This window comes from Thermobia domestica, chromosome 16, assembly GCF_964235325.1.
Source record: "Thermobia domestica chromosome 16, izTheDome1.hap1.1, whole genome shotgun sequence".
NCBI lineage: Eukaryota > Metazoa > Arthropoda > Insecta > Zygentoma > Lepismatidae > Thermobia > Thermobia domestica.
Window position 1 is genome coordinate 31205518 of NC_137469.1, and position 20060 is coordinate 31225577.

Genomic DNA, 20060 nt, shown 5'->3' on the forward strand with positions numbered 1-20060 from the left:
TTCCTTTCAGCAGCAAGGCTGTATGAGACATGGACTTACAGATTAACGTGAAATCCGAACCACATAAGCTCCGGCCGGGAATCGAACCCGGGTGTCCCACGCCAAAGGCGTGTACACTAACCACTTAGCCACGAGGGAACCCATCTGGGTAATAGTTAAGAACAGGTACTTCTCATCTCCCGTGCACGAGGATACATCTTATTGTTGCACTACCTAAACACCCTAAGTACAAGGGCAAGAACTCAGTCTATTACCTGCTTTTTAACATCCTAGATCAGCGTTTCCTAACCTTTTTCAACTTGCGGCACACTACGGATGTAACTTGAATTCTCGCGGCGCACTCATAGATATTATTATTTGTAAATATAAAACTAGTATTTTTTCTGCGATTATTGATCTCCTTTTCACAGAGAAGAAAGCTCAATCACTGTTTTTTTCCCCGTGGTAAATTATTATGCTTATTTTTCATTCTAATTTAAAAATATAAAACAATTGCAATGAAATATTGGACTCAGGTTTTTAAAACTAAGCTTTCTTGTTCGAAAACTGTATCCAACCTTTCACTAAGAAGTAAGATCACTAAATAACAAACGAACAAACAAATCTTTTTTACTTTTAAAATACAAATGTATTTAATTTGTCGAAAGGATTGAATGTTATTTTAAATTTTCAAGTTACAAAATAGTCTGCAACAATAAAGAAGCAATAATAGTCACAACAATGATAACCAATATATATTTTCAACATTAAAAATGCACAGAAAAGTAACACGGTATGAAACTTAAAGTTGTAGATTCATAGTAGAGGTTCATAGTAATGTGAAATAAAAATATACATTTTTCCTTCGTCTTGCAATTTGATTGCTATAGAATTAATAATTTGCTTCGACTTCCTCGCGGCACACTAGCGGCCCATTCACGGCACACCAGTGTGCCGCGGCGCACCGGTTGGGAAACGCTGTCCTAGATAGTCAATGAATAATTCCTGAAAGTATGGCGTTTCTCGTCCTTCCCTAAATGGGAAGTACGGCTCCTTAACTATAACCCTCATCTGTAAGGCAGTGTAAGCAACAAAAAATTAAAAAAAAAAAAAAACGCACACTGGATGTTTGCGCAACTGAGGATCAAAACATCCTCAATGGAGTATGAGAAATCGTAAACGTCAATCAAAGTGTGTTTTTGCTTATTCATTACTTCGTTAATAGTTAATTCCTTCTAGAAATAGTGAAACAATACTATGAAGAAACACTAATTAAACTAATAACTATTACGTTGTGTTTCTTACCATACCGTTTTTACCAGCCATAGAATTTGAACCTAGTACTATACTGCATTAGTCACGCCGGAACGAAGGGTGAAATTCAAACGCCTGGCACTCGTAGTTGTTGAAGCTGTGTTGTAGTTACGCGGCCTGCGTTGGTACTCCTCAACATAAATACGTCACTGCCCAAAACCAGGAAACATCACAGACAGAAGACAGGGGCACAATCAGTGCCTGACACTTCACGAACTCAAACCCGCCAAGACTCAACTCAACATGACCTTCAATTACGTTCTACAGTAGAAACCAAACCAATGCTAAGGCACAAACTTACCAACTTCCTATATGAAAACACAAGAAAAAAAAAATTCAAACTTTTTGGTTCCAAAGTGATGCCATAACAATAATACTAAAAAGGTTTTAATTCTCAGTAACCCAAACATTAATTAACTAGGGAACATAACAAGCAAAAATAAATAAATAGAAATCAAATCAAATTAAATTTAAAAAATAAAAACCTGACAAGTAAGCTCTCCCTGACTACTTTTTTTTAAAATTTCAGTGAGGCTGTAAAATATATCAATATCTTCGTCAAATATATATATTTCAATGTAAACAAGTTCTTTAAACAAAAGAAAGCTCTGTAGTAGAGCGCTTACCTCTGACCTGTTAGGTCCCTGGTTCGATTCCTGCTCCCGACAAATAGCCTTTTGGTGAACACTGTAGGTGTGGTTATTCTTAAGACTTTCCAGTTTCCTTACATTTTCTTGATTCCACCATTATCATGTATCTCATCGTCACCTTCTCACTTACGTTTATGTACAATCATGGGGCGTTAAACTAAAAGTAAAAAAAAAAAAAAAATGCAAATATCCTAATAAAAATGAGTTTTCTAGACTACACAAGTGGCCCCGCGTAGCGTAGTTGCTAACGCTCTCGCCTTCGGTGCGAACGGTCCCGGGTTCGATCCCGTTGGGGATCGATTTCCTCAGTCGAAAAAGTATCAAAAGATTTTAAGTCCAGCCATCCTGAATGAGATTTCCTTGGGTTTTCCTCATTCACAGCAGGAAAATGCCGGAGTGGTACCTAACATATAGGTCCCAGGCCGTTTTCTTCCTTCCCCAATCCTTTCTTCCCTTCCTTTACCCGGATAGTGTGCTCATCGAGGGACGTCATCCCTCATATGTGACGGGCTAACAAGGCTATTGATGCCGAAAGCCCAGAGACCTAAAGCCTAAATCTTCACTACACAAGGGAATTTTCGCGCTGAAAACGGTTTCTTAGCAATTATGTTAAGCAGTCCTGTAGTAACTCTGCACCACGTAATAAATCGTCACATATAAAACGGAATGAATAAACACATAACATTCATTTTGCTACCTTGTAACGTAAAATGTTTCAAAACATTAATATTCAAAGATTTCTCAAAATTCAGATTCACCCATTCCATTCTCCTCAATCATTAACGAGTTGTAGTCATAAACTATATTACTTACTTAGTACTATACTAAAGCAAGTTACACTAAAAGAATATATAATTAATGGAATATTTAACTAAAGTAATAGTTAACTAGTGCACTTACCCAGGTTTTTGTTTCCTTCCTCTATTCTTTTCCGATTGTAACAACCTCGTTTCGCAAGCAAAAGACGGTAGTTCAATGACGTCAGCCATGGCGAAAGAAAGAGTGTCTATAGGCGGTCTGGATCTCACGTACAGATGGACGTATATAACGTATAACTGAAGTACTTAACATACGTATATGTATGTAAAATAGAGAAGATTGTTAGATGTCAGACATCCTGCAGCGAAATGATGTAATATCTAAGCGGGTAAAAGGCAGTACCTGTGTAGTATATGGATAAAGTACGCTCCGTACAGATTTCCTTAGTAAACATAACGAATCCTTGTATTTGTACAATATACCGCTGTCCGGATAATGGATTTTTCTCAGTGTACCTTTCCACGTCTCGTCTCTTCCTCTCCTTGGGCACTTTCAGTTTGTACCTGTCACTGCTCTAAGGATTAAGATCAAGAATTACATTTCTGGGCTTTCGGCATCTATGGCCATGTTCGCTCGTCACTAGGATTAGGATTAGGAATTAGATTTCTGAACTTTCGGCATCTATGGTCATGTTAGCCCGTCACTAGGATTAGGATTAGGAATTATATTTCTGGACTTTCGGCATCTATGGCCATGTTCGCTCGTCACGTATGAGAGATGACGTTCTTCGGCGATCACACAATCCGAGGAAAGGGAAAGAAGAAATAATTGGGAAAGGAAGGAAGAAGCCTAGGATCTATATGTTAGGGGCCATCCCGGCATTTGAATGATCTGAATGAGGAAAATCCAGATAAAAGCGTACTCAGGATGGCTAGCCTATAGAAGCTATTATACTCTTCCGACCAAGCGTTCTTATCAGGAATCAAACCCGGAACCTCTCGCACCAAAGATCTGCTCTAACGTTGAAAGTGTAAAACAGCCTTTGGTGCGAGAGGTCCCGGATTTGATTCCTGATGAGAACACTTGGTCGGAAGAGTATAATAGCTTCTATAGGCCAGCCATCCTGAGTAAGCTTTTATCTGGATTTTTCTCATTCACACCAGGCAAATGACGGGATGATACCTAACACAATGGTCCCAGGCTGCTTCCTTCCTTCATTATTGCTTTTTTCTTCCCCAATTTCCCGGACAGGCATATTTCCATTTATGGACAGGCATATTTCCCGGACAGGCACATTTCTTTCCTTCCTTCATTATTGCTTTTTCTTCCCCAATTTCCCGGACAGGCACATTTCCATTTATGGACAGGCATATTTCCCGGACAGGCACATTTCTTTCCTTCCTTCATTATTGCTTTTTCCTTCCCAATTTCCCGGACAGGCATATTTCCATTTATGGACAGCCATATTTCCCGGACAGGCATATTTCCTTCCTTCCTTCATTATTGCTTTTTTCTTCCCCAATTTCCCAGACAGTATTATCGCTGAGGGACGCCATCTCTTATACGTGACGGACTAACATGACCATAGACTCTGAAATCCAAATTTTTAGCCATGATCTAACATTGTAAGTGTAAAACATTATTGACCTTCGTAAGTCGGTCAAGTGACTACTTTATATGGAATGAAAATAAGATATTCCTTATGATAAGTGCACCGTAGTACATAATAAAACAAACAGCGCGAAAGAAAAACAAGACAAAATTATTATAGAAATAAAATAGAGCAAAAATATTATGACGTGAGATATTTGATTTTTTTTTAAAAAAAATAAAACAGCAAGAAAAGAAAGTAATGTTTTCACACACGAGATGTTATTCTTTTTTAACAACTTGTTTTGCCTGGAGAACGTTAGCACTGGTAGTTATCACAGCTGAGGGAAATAACTTAAAGGTTATTCATACAACGAAGTGAAAACGACTTTTATGATTTTTTTTTGTAAGGCAATCAAAAAAGAAAAAAAAAAGAAAAAAAAGATGCAAAAAAGTAATAGAGAAGAAACTGTTCCAGAGATTTTTATGTTCACCAATCAAGAATTCAAGAACCATAACAATGAAACTTTATTCCAGCTTTTTTTGCTTCCTCCTTGAGATGAATGAGTGGCTGTAAAAATACATACATATATTTTTAAAGTCCTTCTTTCACTACATCATGAACAAGAACATTCTTCTTTTCATTTAAGAAGATCATCCTCTCTAAGAGAATCTCTTGCATCCAGTTTCCTGAGTTCTGAGATGACGGTTAAAGCTCTTTACTTTTCTTTCATGGGGAACGTCTCATTGGTCAGTTTGTGTAGTCGAGGGAAGTCAAGAATTTCTTGCTTTTTTTAAATAACCGTAAACAAGTTGATTTCTTGTTATCATATATATATATATATATATATATATATATATATATATATATATATATATATATATATATATATATATATATATATATATAGATAGATAGATAGATAGATAGATATGTCTGACTGCTTAAAGCTTACGATATGATACTTGCTTAAAGTATACTCAAGAAAAAAGCAAGGAAATGAAATATTTCAGTTTAAAGTTCAACCATTATGCCCTTTAGGCTAAGGGAGACGAATGATTAAGGCAAGTGAATGATGATAGAAGCATTGGTGGAATGAGAATGAGGGAGTACCACAAGAAAACACAGGAACACAATGTTGTGAACCACAAACTTACTTGATCGAGGATCGAACCTGGGTTCTCACGCACCGTAGGTGAGCACTCTACCATTAAGCCACCGTGGCCCCAAGCGTACTCAAGAAATAATGACTTATTATTGATTTTTTTCTTTTGATATCTGTAGAATGCAGACATAAACCTACAGGAGGGTATTTTTTTGAAATTTTAAAGTCTACCAACTCTTCAATTAGATATTATCATTATCATCATCATCATATATATTCTGCCATTATTGGCGGGTCATTTACCGAAATTGAGAAGCTTCCATGCTCCACGGCTCCTTCGTGTTCACATATGACTTTTTGCTTTGATATCATCCATTAATTGTAGTCTGCCACCCTCTCTGTCTTTCCTGCCACCACACCCTCTAGCACGTTCTTTATAATACAGTTCCTTCTTAGCCAATGTCCCAACCAGTTTCTCTTCCGGGCTGCGGTGGCTCAGTGGTAGAGCGTTCACGTCTGGTGCTTGGGGTTCCGGGTTCGATCCCAGCCCCCGCCAAGTGAACTTTGTGGTGGAAAAAAAACACCGTGTGCGTGGGTGTTCTCGGGGTTCTCCCGTTTCCTCCCACTTTCTTCATTCCATCATTTCATTCATTTCTCACCTTCACCGTCTCCTTTAGCCTAACCGGCATAACCGTGGGAAGTAAAACTCACAGATTTCATTTCAAAAATCTCAGTTTCTCTTCCCCTTCTTAATAATATCTAAAATTCTCCCCCCACCATTTCCAACAGCCTTCCATTCCTTTTCCACCCGACCCAGCTAACTCTCTCCATTCTTTTCCACACCTACATTTCGAAAGCTTCCAGTTGTTTTTCATCACTTTTGCAGAATGTCCATATTTCCGCTCACATACAGTACAATACTCCATCACACATAATTTAATGGAAATACCGAGAGATCGTAACATGCCAGATGTCTGGAATGGTAACGGTCAGGCAGCGACAGCAACGACGGGCTCTTTGCTGTGGTGTGTTAGGTCAAATTTTGCATTATATACACAGTATATAACAAATGTACAACATAGTATTCAAGAAGAAGACACTGTGAAAACAAGAGTAAGAAAATTATCTAATTTCTTCGAAAAAGAATTTTTTCATAATTAAGAATGAATCCTACGTGAAATCGTACTATGAATCATCGCTAGATCCAACGAAGCAGTCAAATCGATTCCCACATAAGAATATAAAAAAATAATTATGGTACGGCAGGTAATATGTGAATGTGGGACAAAATCACATCCATCTTTCAAGACTACGTCAATGACAGCTAACTTCTACAGGTTAGTGAAGGAGTACCTTAATCAGTAACTTCTGGAATGATGAGAAAACACAGTTGTGATACATTATTTTGATCCGAGTTAGCGGCTTCTTATTACGGATCCACAGCTATTACAATGGTACAGGGAAACAAAGTTAACTTTGTTGAGAAAGTGATGAATCCTCGAAAATAATCGGAGGTTCATGCGATGGAACATTTTTTGGGTTTCAATAAAAGCCAAGCTGCGAAAAGGTGTCCGTGCTAAATATCCGAGTAACAGCTTCGTACAGGCTAGTACATGATGGCCAAAACTCTTAGATGGGTGGCATCTGCAAAAGAAATCCAAAACTATATAGAAATTGATAATTTTATATTTGTTGAGTTGAGTTTTTTGAGTTTAACGTCCCGTTCAGCAGCGAGGCTATATGAGATGTGGACCTACTGATTAACGTGGGATCCGAACCACATGAGCTCCCGCCGGAAATCGAACGCGGGTCTCCCACACCAAAGGCGAGCATACCAACCGCTCAGCCACGGAGGAGCTCTAATTTTATATTTGTGTTGAGACGTATCCCATCTTGAAATCATTAAGTACGGTACTATCATTGTGAAAATTGCGTACTTTACTATAGAATTTGTGTAATTTATTTTGTTTTATTCTTACCTTAGAGCAATGCTGTATTTTCTTTTTTTTCTTTTTTTTTGGTGTGGTATTGATTTAACTCATGAAATATGGCATTGTAATTAGAATAAGAGTCAAATTAAAAGTATGATTGATCTAATAATAATTTTAAAAAACTGAGGAAAACCCAGAAATGCTTAAGTCGTCTTTCTATGGATTTCTGGTTCGATCCAAGGCTATGCGATCTTTTGATGCAGGACTTTCTGTTTATGGATTTTCCTGAAGTTTTTCCTTTACTTTTACTTTTCATTTTACCGACTCTTTCAATACCATCCATCATTATGATCATCCATCTTTAGGAATTTTTCTTATAGTCGTCATACAATAAATGATCGAACCATTAAATAGAATGCGATTTGGTAGTCGGGCTTGCGTTGTGGACTCAACATGACGTAACTACCAACAAGAGCTATGCTTTGTACTATACGACATCTGAATTGATGTTTGACATGAACCAATGAGCTCGAGATGCGTTGTTGCCAAACGTCCATTGAAAAAAGTTACTTTCAACGGATGTAATCATGTATTGCAATATATAGACTAGATTTTGGTCTCACTAAGAACATTACAACACGTCAGCCAAATCGATTCGTCGTCCCACACAACAACACCATTGTCAATATCGCTGTAAGTCAATTGGTTGACGTCAGAGCAACGCTGAAGGCCAAAATGCCAATTCGACTGCCGCACATAGTAGTTGCTAGTCTAGGAAAAGTCCCTGATGGGGAAACGATATTCTAAAGATTCTATAAAGATCGAACATATGATTATCTGCACAACAATTGTATCGAAAGAAAATAAACTTTAGTTTGACAAATTGGAAAGAAAAAAAATATAATGGAACTTTCAGAGAGAAAAGAAAATACTATCTTTTGAGTGAGATTGTTGATTTCTGTTTTCGTAACTGTTCCTCTGTGAAAGAAAGCCTGAAAGAAGTTAAGGATGAAGAAGAAAAGAAGAGTTCCAAAGCAGAGTCAAACGTAGATGAAAAGAGAGTAAGATGAACTTTTTTTATTTTGCTTCCTATGTCAGCAGATTCTTTCTTTACAAGATTTTTCTCTCCGTTTGTTGACCTTCTTTCGACCTCTTTCTCTACCTGCAAAGTACTTTCTGTAGAATCTACCAACACCAGCAACGAAAAGGGAGAAAAAAAAACTCTCATCACCCCCTTGTATGTATACCCTTTCATTCTCTACCAATCCTTCTTTCTTCCCTTTTCTTCCGTCCATCCACGATCAATCTGCACAAGCAGAGAAGCGGACTTCAGTATCAGACAGACACAAGAGCAGCTGCCTGTTGGAATGAATATCTGAGCTCTCAGCTGTCTGTGAAATCATTCCTTAAAGCTGAATTTGTGGAAAAATGGGCTATCCCTCTGGGAAATTCAAATCTTTTACGTTTTCTTCTATCTTCTTTAGATACTTCATTTTTATTTTATTTTATTTTATTTTTTTGTGGAAGCTACAGGAAAAGAAGGAAAAAAAAGAGCAAAGAAAAGGGGAAGTAAATTTCGTTGTATTCAAGATTGTTCAGACAGACCGAATTTACCTCCCTTTCCACTCATTTTTTCTTCCGGATTTACTTTTTTTTTAAATCTTCCAATACAGGCCTTTCCAAATATTTGAGGCTGGCTTTTTCTAAATATGTTTGAATAATTTCAAAGAGATTTATAGATTAATTTACACTGGTGAAAACGCATGTAAGACTTGGAATCCACAAATCTGGTCTGCAGTTGTTATACAATAAGAGAAGGTGTTGATATGTGGTAGTGATTTCAACATAAGCCAATTGACGTCTTGAACAAGGCGCTCAAATCACATACTGTGTTGTTTCACTATTTCCACTAATTACATATTCCAGATTCCAGATCCATAACACAAACCAACATTTCACGACTCTGGATCCTGGTTTTATATCATTCTGACTACAACTACGCTACCACAAAACTACAGTGTGTTTCAAAATGAAAATAGTGGTCTTAAGGCTTTGTGGTATTTATTACAATTAACATACAATTATAAATAATAATCAAATGATAGAGCAACTCAAACAGTTTTATACGCATACATGCGCATGCACTGTTTCCTCTGTCTACCGTAAGAAAGCGCTAGTAGTAAAGATTGCGACTAGTGAGCAGAAAGCTTTTTGTGTTTTACATTTTGCAAAGACACAACCTGTAGATAGCTTGCAATGTGCTTTCCGTACTAACTTCAATTACAATCCACCAATTGACAATAACATCTGTAGATTATATTATCAGTTTGATAGCTTTGCACCGGCTGTCTGTGCAAAGGATAGTGTACACGACAACCAAGAGTGACTGAGGAACGTACAGAACGAGCGAGAGAGTCTTTCACACGTAGCCCCAAGAAATCAATTCTGAAGCCTAGTCGTGAATTAACAATTCCAGTGACGTCTGTGTGGACAATTTTAAGGAGATTGGGAAATTTAAGAAAATGAATTGAAGAAGTTGTTGCAATAATTACTCCAAGCACACTGATCAAAGTTTGGCAGAAACTTGTCTATCGCCTCGATGTGCGCAGTGGGATGAATGGTATTCACATTGAACACTTGTAACAAAAGCTGTTTGAGTTGCTCTTTCATTTGATATGTTATTTATAATTGTACGTTAAATGTAATAAATACTACAAAACCGTAAAACCCAGATATTCATTTAGAAGCACCTTGTATATCTTCAGTAATAACCGATCTTCTCTGAAGGATATGACTTCATGACGCTATAGGAAAGCAAAGTGTGTTATATTGAAAAAAATATTACCAGTGTAACATAAGCAAGAAGCTACCTATGTAATGAAGACATAAAGACTCAATTTTTGTGTACGAAGTATCTTTTAAAAGAATGATAATTCTCAACCTATATCTCTACTCTAGCTATTGAGGGGGCCGCGGTGGCTCAGTGGCTCACACTCGCGTGTTAGCTGCCCAAGAGGTAACACGTCTTTCGCTGGTCGTCCGTCCAGTGTCGTGTCGTGCGAGAGGCATTGAATGCGCCCAGTGTACTTTGTGTTTGCTTGGAATTTACGCTGACTTGATTACAATATATTTCAGTTTAGTGGTGACTAGTGAGTTTATTTAGAATTATAAAATGTCTATCAAACGTGTCAATACATTAAAATTAGGATTTCGTGCGATTCCTAACCGTCCGTCCACAATAAAAATCCATGAGTTTATTCAAACTACGTTTAAGTTAAAGGAAGAACAAATACTGAGTATTGAGTTGGATATTTATCGTAAATGTGTGTATATTAAGTTATTGTCTGACTTGTTGTGTGACAAATTATTAAGAGATCATGGTGATAGTGTTAAATTTCAAGATGATAGTGGAACATACCCCGTGACTTTAGAATTAGCTGATCGACCTTTAACCTATGTGCGAATACATGCTATTCCCACGGAATATAGTGATACTGATGTCACGCGTGCCTTGTCTATCTATGGAGAATGTAAAAGTATAAAAGACGAAATTTATGACGATACTCATATTTATAAAGTTAGATCTGGACGAAAGATCGTGACTATGTATTTGTTTAAACCTATACCGTCCTTCCTGGATATACGTAACCAGAAGTTCCTAGTAACTTATTTCGGTCAGGACCGTACTTGTTATTACTGCGAATCTAGAGATCATTTACAAGATCAATGTTTTCAGCGTCAAAAACGGGCCTTTGTTTCAACAACAACCATGGAACATACTGAAAGTGATAAGGAACGCTCTCGGGTTTCGCCAACCCAAGAAATTAATGTGGTTAAACCTGCTAATTTGCCTACTTTAACGTCAGATGTTGACTTTCCAAAGTTAATGACTGAGCTTACTACCCATGTGATACAGGGCCGTTCTCTAAACACTACTCCGATAGTGCCAAAAGACAGTGTTCCTAGCCGACCATGTTCCGGAGCAATTAAGGAAAACGTCTCTCCCAAGGATATTAGTGATAGTCAGGACAGGACCTCATCTGCAGCCCCTCCAGCTTTACATGGTACTTCTTCACTGGCTGAGTCAGATTTTCCACGGGAACATCAAGTTGTCACTGAACAAGATAGAAAGACGCTTTTGATAGACAGTGATTCCTCCTCCACTAGTGTTGTTGATGGTGATCAGAAGCTCGAGTGCATCTATAGTGTATCGGAAGTTTCCTCTGTAAGTCCCATTTGTCCAGTTCAGTCCAAGGAAAAAGATCATCCTTTCCCCCCTGTGAGTTGTCCTAGTGGGAAAAAAAGGATCTGATGCCCGGAATTCCCAGGAAGCCTCCCAAGACAAGAAACGGAAGAAAGCAGGAACGGCTATAGCTCAAGTAAAACAACCTAAGAAGACGGATCAAGGACCCTTAGAAGTATCACCTAGGATCACCCGGTCGTCTGTAGCTAAATTAGTGAGTACGGAATATCTACCTGATACCGCAGTTCCTTCTTCAGGTGAGTCACCAACAGTTTCTACTCCTACCTAAACATTCAGAAACACAGTGCTTGCAGCCAAATAGTGGTGTGGTATTATGAAGTGTGTTGCTAACATTAGACAACTTCCTATAACAATATTTATGTGTACTATCTTAAAACTAGCAACTATAAATATCAACGGAATACAATCGCCAGTCAAACTTGAAGCTCTCAATGACTTTCTACTTAAATCTGAAATAGATGTAGCTTTTCTCCAAGAAGTTGGTCCAAAGATTGTAAACGTACATCCATCATATAATGTATATAATAATTGTACATATAATAGCCTTGGTACTGCAATTTTGATTAAAGAAGGCATCCCGCTTACAAATGTAGAATTACATCCTAATGGTCGAATTATCAAAGGTCAGGTTAATGATATAACTCTAATCAATGTTTATGCGCCCAGTGGAAGCCATAGTAGAAAAGAACGGAATAATTTTTATGCAAATGAGGTAGCGCCGTTTTTTAGTGGCCCAAATAATGTTATCTTTGGCGGAGATCATAATTCAAGTATAACTCACACAACAGAACCAACTTACCATTATTGCCCTACCTTAAATGAATTGGTAAAGAATTTGTCTTTGGTAGATGTGTGGGACTTCAAACACCCAGATTTAAGGGGGGACACATTTATTACAAAAACTTCGAGCTCAAGGATAGACAGGATTTATGTAAATGATAACTTCAAATCCAAGGTTGTTTCTGTATACCGATATCCCACGTGTTTCACTGATTATCTCTGTTTAATAATAGAAATTAAAATTAATGACCAGAAGATTGCTCGGGGACGGGGATATTATCACATGAATGAAAGTCTGCTCAATGATGAGTCATTTTGTCAGCTCTTTTCTAAAAAGTGGGCTTATTGGCTTAAACAAAAGAAGTGGTTTAAAACATATATTGAGTGGTGGAATCAATACTGTAAGGACAAAATCCGAAGCTTTTGTAGGTGGTATTCCTCTGAAATTTATGCTGATAAGCGAAAACTTTATAATTTCTATTATAAATGTCTATTAGAGGCACAAACTGAAGCGATGACAAATCGCTCGGCCCTTATCTCTGTACGTAAATACAAAGCCAAATTATTACAATTCCATAAACAGAAAATGGAAGGGATTAGGTTACGTAGTAAAGTTCCAGGGTTTCGGGAAGAAGAACAATGCTCTCTTACACATGTGTTAACAGAAGCCAAACGTGGACGGAGGAAACTTATCACGTCACTCACAGATGCTCAAGGCTCCATTCAAACTACTCAGGACAATATTCGTAACACCCTGTATGATTATTACTACCAGTTATTTGGGGTCGCTGCTGCTACCGGCTGCGAAAATAAATTACTTGACAGTGTGCCTGCAGTGCTAAATGATGAAGACAATCAAATTTTATGTGCTCCGTTTACTAAAAATGAAGTACAAAGAGCTGTAAATGCTGCAAAAAAAGGAAAATCTCCTGGGCCCGACTCTATCTCTGGCCGTTTATATGTTAAATTTTGGGATATAATGGGCGATACACTAACATTGATTGTAAATGAATGGTTCTTTGCTTCAGAGACTATCAAGCGCCCTAATCCAGCCGTCACGGTCTTTATCCCTAAAACTGTTCAACCATCTAATGTTAGCCATTATAGACCTATATCCCTTCTTAATACAGATATCAAAATTTTTAGTAGATGTATTAAAAACAGATTACAGGACTACATGGATAAGTTATTACAAAATTTGCAATATGTGGCTGTTAAACAGAAAACCATCTATCACCTTTTATTAACTATTCGAGATAGTATTACTATTTGTAATGATTGCGCTCTTAAAGCGGCTCTGATAAATTTAGATTTTAAAAACGCCTTTGATAATATTGAACACTCGTACTTATGGCCTGTTTTCAGAAAATTCGGTTTTAATGAACAATTTGTTACATGGATGAAATATTTTTATAAAGATGCTCATACGAAGTTAAATGTTAACGGTCACCTATCCAACAACATTCCCATCAAACGTTCAATAAGACAAGGTGATCCCCTTTCAATGTTGAGTTTTGCTATTAGCCTTGCTCCCCTGTTATATGCTATGAATGACCGCCTAACTGGTCTAAATATTATTACCCCTGCTATAAAAGTGGCTAGTTATGCAGATGATGTAACAGTTTTTGTCTCTTCAAAACTAGATTATTCTCTCATGATGGAATGTGTTCGTGAATATGAGGTAGCATCTGCAGCTAGATTAAATGTTTGTAAATCGCATATGTTAAACATAAACAATAGTATTGATTTTAATGATATAGATACCGTCCCTCAGGCCGACAGTATCAAAATTTTAGGAATTACCTTTTATTCAAACATAATGCACACTATTGATCATAACTATACGAATATTGTAAACACACTGCGTCATTCAGGTTATGTAAATCAATCCAGAAATCTATGTTTATATTCTGGAGCTAAATTTATAAATGTTTATCTCTTAAGCAAAATCTGGTATTTGGCAAATGTATTACCTATGCCTCAACTCATAGGAAAACAAATTCAAAGTTTATGTGGTTGGTTTCTATGGAAACATCAGGTCTTTCGTGTTAAATATGATGTAATGTGTTGTTTACATTCACAAGGTGGCATCGGTCTGTTCAATGTGCAAGAAAAAGCTGCAAGTTTGTATGTTACTTGCTCAATGACCTTGTACACAGACGAAGCGAATAGTGTAACAACTGCTCACTTACGTATTAGCACGAACAGAGAGGAGTCTACCCCTGTGTATGGCTGACCTCCCTCAAAGCTGTAAGTACTTGGAAACTGTTTTGTGTGATTATATATATCTGTCGCAGCTTTTTGATTTTAAAACTTTAAGTAGTAAACAGCTGTATGTTTTTAAAATGACTAGATTATATGTCCCACCTAAAATTGTGTTAGATGAGTACTTGTGCAATTGGTCCAATATTTGGGCCAATATCAATGACTTGACCTTGTGTGTTGCCAGCAAATCTATCTGGTTTATGATTGTCCATAATGTTATTGATACTAAAGAAAAGAGAAACAAATATGGTTTTAGTCCTGATGCTCTTTGCAATAGATGTAACAATATAGATACGTTGATTCATAGAATCACGACATGTCTGGAATCCACAAAAATCTGGTCTCAGTTACGTCACTTTTTAGCCATTCTTACTCGTAGTTCGGAACGCAATATAAATATTAGCATAGTTTTAAGACCTGATTATCGTTTTTATCACGTTAGTAAACAACATAGTGTCAATTGGTATATAGGAACGACCGTCAAATATATTTTTAATTCCAACTTAGAAGCAGGGGGAGCCTTCTATGTACAGTATTTACAAAAAGAACACTCCAAATTAGCAAAGGATGTACGTAATAAGCTATTTGCAAATTTTATAGCCAACTCATTGTTCTAGTAACTTCCTTTCTTTGTGCCAAAAGCCTAACCACTTCAATGTAATTGATTCTTGAGTTACAATAAATTTTCTTAAAAAAAAAAAGTGGTAGAGTGTTCACCTTTGGTGCTTGGGGTCCTGGGTTCGATCCCAGTCTCCACCAACTGAACTTTGTGGTGGACAAACACCGTGTGCGTGCGTTTTCCCGGGGTTCTCCCACCTTTTTCATTTTACCATTTCATTCATTACTCATCATCACCGTCTCCTTTAGCCTAACCGGCATAATTGTGGGACGTAAAACTCAAATATTTCATTTTTCTAGCTATTGATTTCTAGTTTCTTATATACCTTTTAGAATCACAAGAACAAAAAGTAACTTACCGCCCTACTCCTTGTTCTGTTGGTTTCGGTGTTCCAATATCCCAACTGATTATGTTAGCCGAGTGTGCTAGAAGCTATCTTCGGGCAGAGTGCAGGAGAGGGCCAAGACTGTAATATCTGATATTTTCTCGTAAAGTTTGCAAATATGAGAACCAAGATAAGATTTCATCCACTCAAGATATAAATTAACGAAGAATTCTCATTCTAAACACACTATATGATACCTACTTAAAAATACTAACTACTGACTTCCGTAAACAAATCCACCTTTAGAAATAATCAAATCAAATTTCCACACTCAAAGAGAAATCAGATTCGAACTCGCATTCAAAAGTTACCAGATTTACATTCAAAAGCAATTAAATACTGATCCAAATTCAAAAGTAATCAGACATGGATTCACATTCAGAAATAATCATTTATTGATCCATATCAAATAGAATCGGATACGGATCCACATTCAAAAATAAATAGAATTTATATTCAAAAGTAATTAAATACTGATCCACATTCAAAAGTAAACAGACATGGATTCACATTTAAAAATGAATCAGTTTCACATTCAGAAATAAGTAAGCACATACGGATTCACATTCAAAAGTAGTCAATCTCCATTCAAAATAATCAGATATGAATCCATACTTAAAAGTAATCAGTCTTCATTCAAAAATAATCATATATATGAATCCACATTAATCACATACGGATTCACATTCAAAAGTAATCAGATTTGAACCTACATTCAAAAGTAAGTAGTCTTCATTGAAAAAAGTAATCACATATACATATATGCACATTCAAGATTAATCATTATTCATGGAAAAATAATCAAATATCGTTCCACATTAAAAAATAATCATCTATGGATCCACATTAAAAGGAATTGTATACGTATCTACATTCAAAAGTAAAAGTAATCAGATATACATACCTATTCAAAAGTGACCAGATGTGAATTTACATTCAAAAGTAATCAGTCTTTGTTGAGAAAAAATCACATATATATTGATTCAGATTCAAAGCTAATCATTCTTCATAAAAATGTAATCAAATACGGATCCACAGTAAAAGGAACCGGATACGGGTCCACATTCGAAAGTAATTAGTCATCATAACAAAAGTAATCAGATATAAACCCACATTACTCAGAAACAAATCCACATTCAGAAGTAGCCAAAATTCATTTTTTGTGTCTCCTTATATCAATTTATTCAAATTTCTTTCATTCTATTTAATAACAAAGTTGTTTAATATCACTGTTTTCTTCTCATTTATTTAAGAGACTAACAGTTACAACCTACCATGCCAATTTACGCTAGTAACTTTAAGAATCAACAAAGCAATAATAACAATGGGAAAAGAAATAAGCTAGGAAGACACCATCCCGGCATATACCTGGAGGTTTCGAGAGAAAACTTTGAAAAAACCTCAGTTGAATGGCCAGTCATTGGATATGAACCCAATGATGTTTTCAGACGATTCCTCTTGGGCGGAGGAATTGCAATACGCAGGGGGTTGAAGTGGTATAGTAAAAATGTTGGTAACCGCTATCGAGCACGATTGGAGAATTGATCCTAGGGTAAATTCTTCCCTGCCACCCCCTGAAATCATCACTATGTAAATTCGTGATCTTCCTATGAAAAAGTAATAAAGTTACTCATTATTTTCGAAACAGACACAATATTACGATAGTAATTCAATTCCTTGCCATCTTCGAGAAAACGTAACTTAAAATATCATTGATGCAGCTCTGTTGTACATCATTACCTCTCTATCTCTTACACTGAAGTAAACATGGCAACCTTGGATGATGTATTGATGTCTTTCAAACAGTACTGCAAGTTAAAAAGGTTTTGTTTCTTATTAAAGGACATGAGTCTTATAAGGGATAATATAGTACAAAAGTGGTTGCGAGGAACGAAATATAATCGACGATAAAGAGAAAAATAGTGAAAATAGGAACAACAGATGGCAGCACTTCCATTCATGTAAATGTTGTGAGAAAATTCATACGTTCACAAAACTACTTTCATGAAAGATTACAGGAAATATAATGCGTTGTTCGTTACTTGGTATAAACATCAAACATGCTGCGCAAAAAATGAAAATATTACATATTCTGAATGTTACTCATATTTTTAGAAAGTAATGTGTACATCTTATCCGTGAATGAGTAGCAAACTCCACGTTTAGCATTACAGCATAGTCATAGGCATACTTTATGAATGTAGATGTATATACACTCACGTCCAAAATTATTGTCGTATGTCTATAAATATGTTGTTGTAGGAACATAATTTGATAACGAATTCGCTCGGTATTTCTTATAATTTTAGTATGTGAATAATCGCTAAAGGCATGTATGTGGAAAATTTCATGTCAAAAGAGCAATAAATAAGAACAATAAAACGGAAATAAAATTTTCTTGCCCATTTAGCTACATTTGATTTTACTCATTCTAATTTCCGTATTTATAATTCCTTTCCTATGAAATTTACCACAAATATACATTTACCGATTATACACCTAGTATCAGTATTAAAAGTACCCTGCAAAATCAATATCAAATTAAATTCTTACAAGAAGACAGTTATACATATGTGACAATAATTTTGGACATGAGTGTACCTGATATACATGACTCTGAGGTGGTTGTAATACCTTTGTTAATTCCTTATTCTTACCAATTAAAGGCTTCGCTAACCACTGACAAATAATACAGTTATCAATATTATGTAGTGTCTCAATGACTTGTTTTCATCGTGCTAGCTTGGGCATGTTATAACTACTGGTCTGTGTTGAAATTGAATTTTCATATCATTCTTTCTTGTGTAGCTGTTCGGTAACTGTATAAAACAATACCAATGGTGTGTTATTAAAATGCCTCTACATCGTATCAGGTAATTTTCGACTACCACTTTAACACTATACTCCAAAGTGCTATGGAGTTGAAGTAGGTCTTGGCTTGTGTCAAAATTTAACACAGAGCCATTGTGTTGAATTGACACAGACAATTTTTGTTACTGTGAATATTTACAAATAAGGACTATTATGCACTGTACATATAGTACAGAGGGATCCAATGGCTGTCAGTTCCAAGATATTGCTATCCTCGGGACCTTCTATTTTGCCAATAGGCACTCCATTGATATCCTGTAGAAACTCAGACGCCCTTATGACGGAAACAGGGCTTCCTGCAGAATTGCAGTGGAACATTTCTCGACTTTTCGTGGGATAATCACAGGATCACTTTTCGTCACCTAAATATAGCCCGTGACAGTCACATCCACTGTATTCCTAGGAAAATTCTATGGATATATTCATTATCCTTAAATTTTCTACTAAGAGCTTCAACATCCCGGGCAAGTGTGGCTGTGGGACATACAAAGAAAGTATTGTGGAACATTCAACTGTATGGAAAGGGTTCAGAGCGCCTCCACCATGCAATGTTCTAGTCAGTAGACTCTTAAATATTCGTATACGGGATATAAATCCTTCACCTTTAATTATAAAACTAAGTTTTACGAAACTTTTTACGAAGTTCTTGCAAGTCTCTAAATGTTTTCAGAGTTCAAGAAAGATCATCGGCACAAGAAAGTGGGCTCGGAATAAAAGTTTAATTGCTCTTAGCTCGTAAATGCATTAGACAGGTATCGAGGGTAACTCCTTCGCTCACACCAGCCTCAGGAGTGGATGGTTAAAATATCTCTCTTTTGCTTATAGCAGCCTAAGGAGATAGTTTCAAAGAAATTCTCCACAACCCATGGCGGCCCCAGGAGCAGGTGTAAATGGGTGAGCGATCACCGATAAACTGCTAGCTTCCTTTTCTTGAGGTCTTCTTTTATAGTCTTTTTCTTGAAGGGAGGACTCATGAGCTGAAGGTCAGCCTACATCGTAATTTTTCCGAATCCTCTTCGTGTGTTTCCGGTGGTCTCCTTCCGTTGTCTGCTTTTGTTTATGTATTAATGTAATAATGTGTTCCTTAGTAAAACCATGTAGTTACAGTGCGTACGGGAATGGAACCTTACAATATGGATGAATAGATATAAGAAGTTAATGTTATTTTCCAATTGATTGGATTAGGGACTCCCACTATTTTCTAACAAAACATATCCCATACTCTGCCTGTGACAAGTTTGATGATGGTCGAGCACACACTTACATTTCGAAACACTTGTGTTTTGTTAACAATTTGTCAGCAGTTATTGACAACTGTCGTGAAAGATATTTTCTTAGCATGGTTTCTTGGTTACCGACTGGAAAACAAAATAGAGACAGGTGTATTCTTCAAAGGAATTTAAGACCCGAACGCCAAGTTTTCTCACGAAACGAGAATTGGTTTTACAAATAAAATTACGCCGAAATCAATTGCTCTTGTTCACCTCTTGGCATCTTTCACTTTGACGTCATTGGACGTTGAATTATTTCATTTAAACCTGGTACAT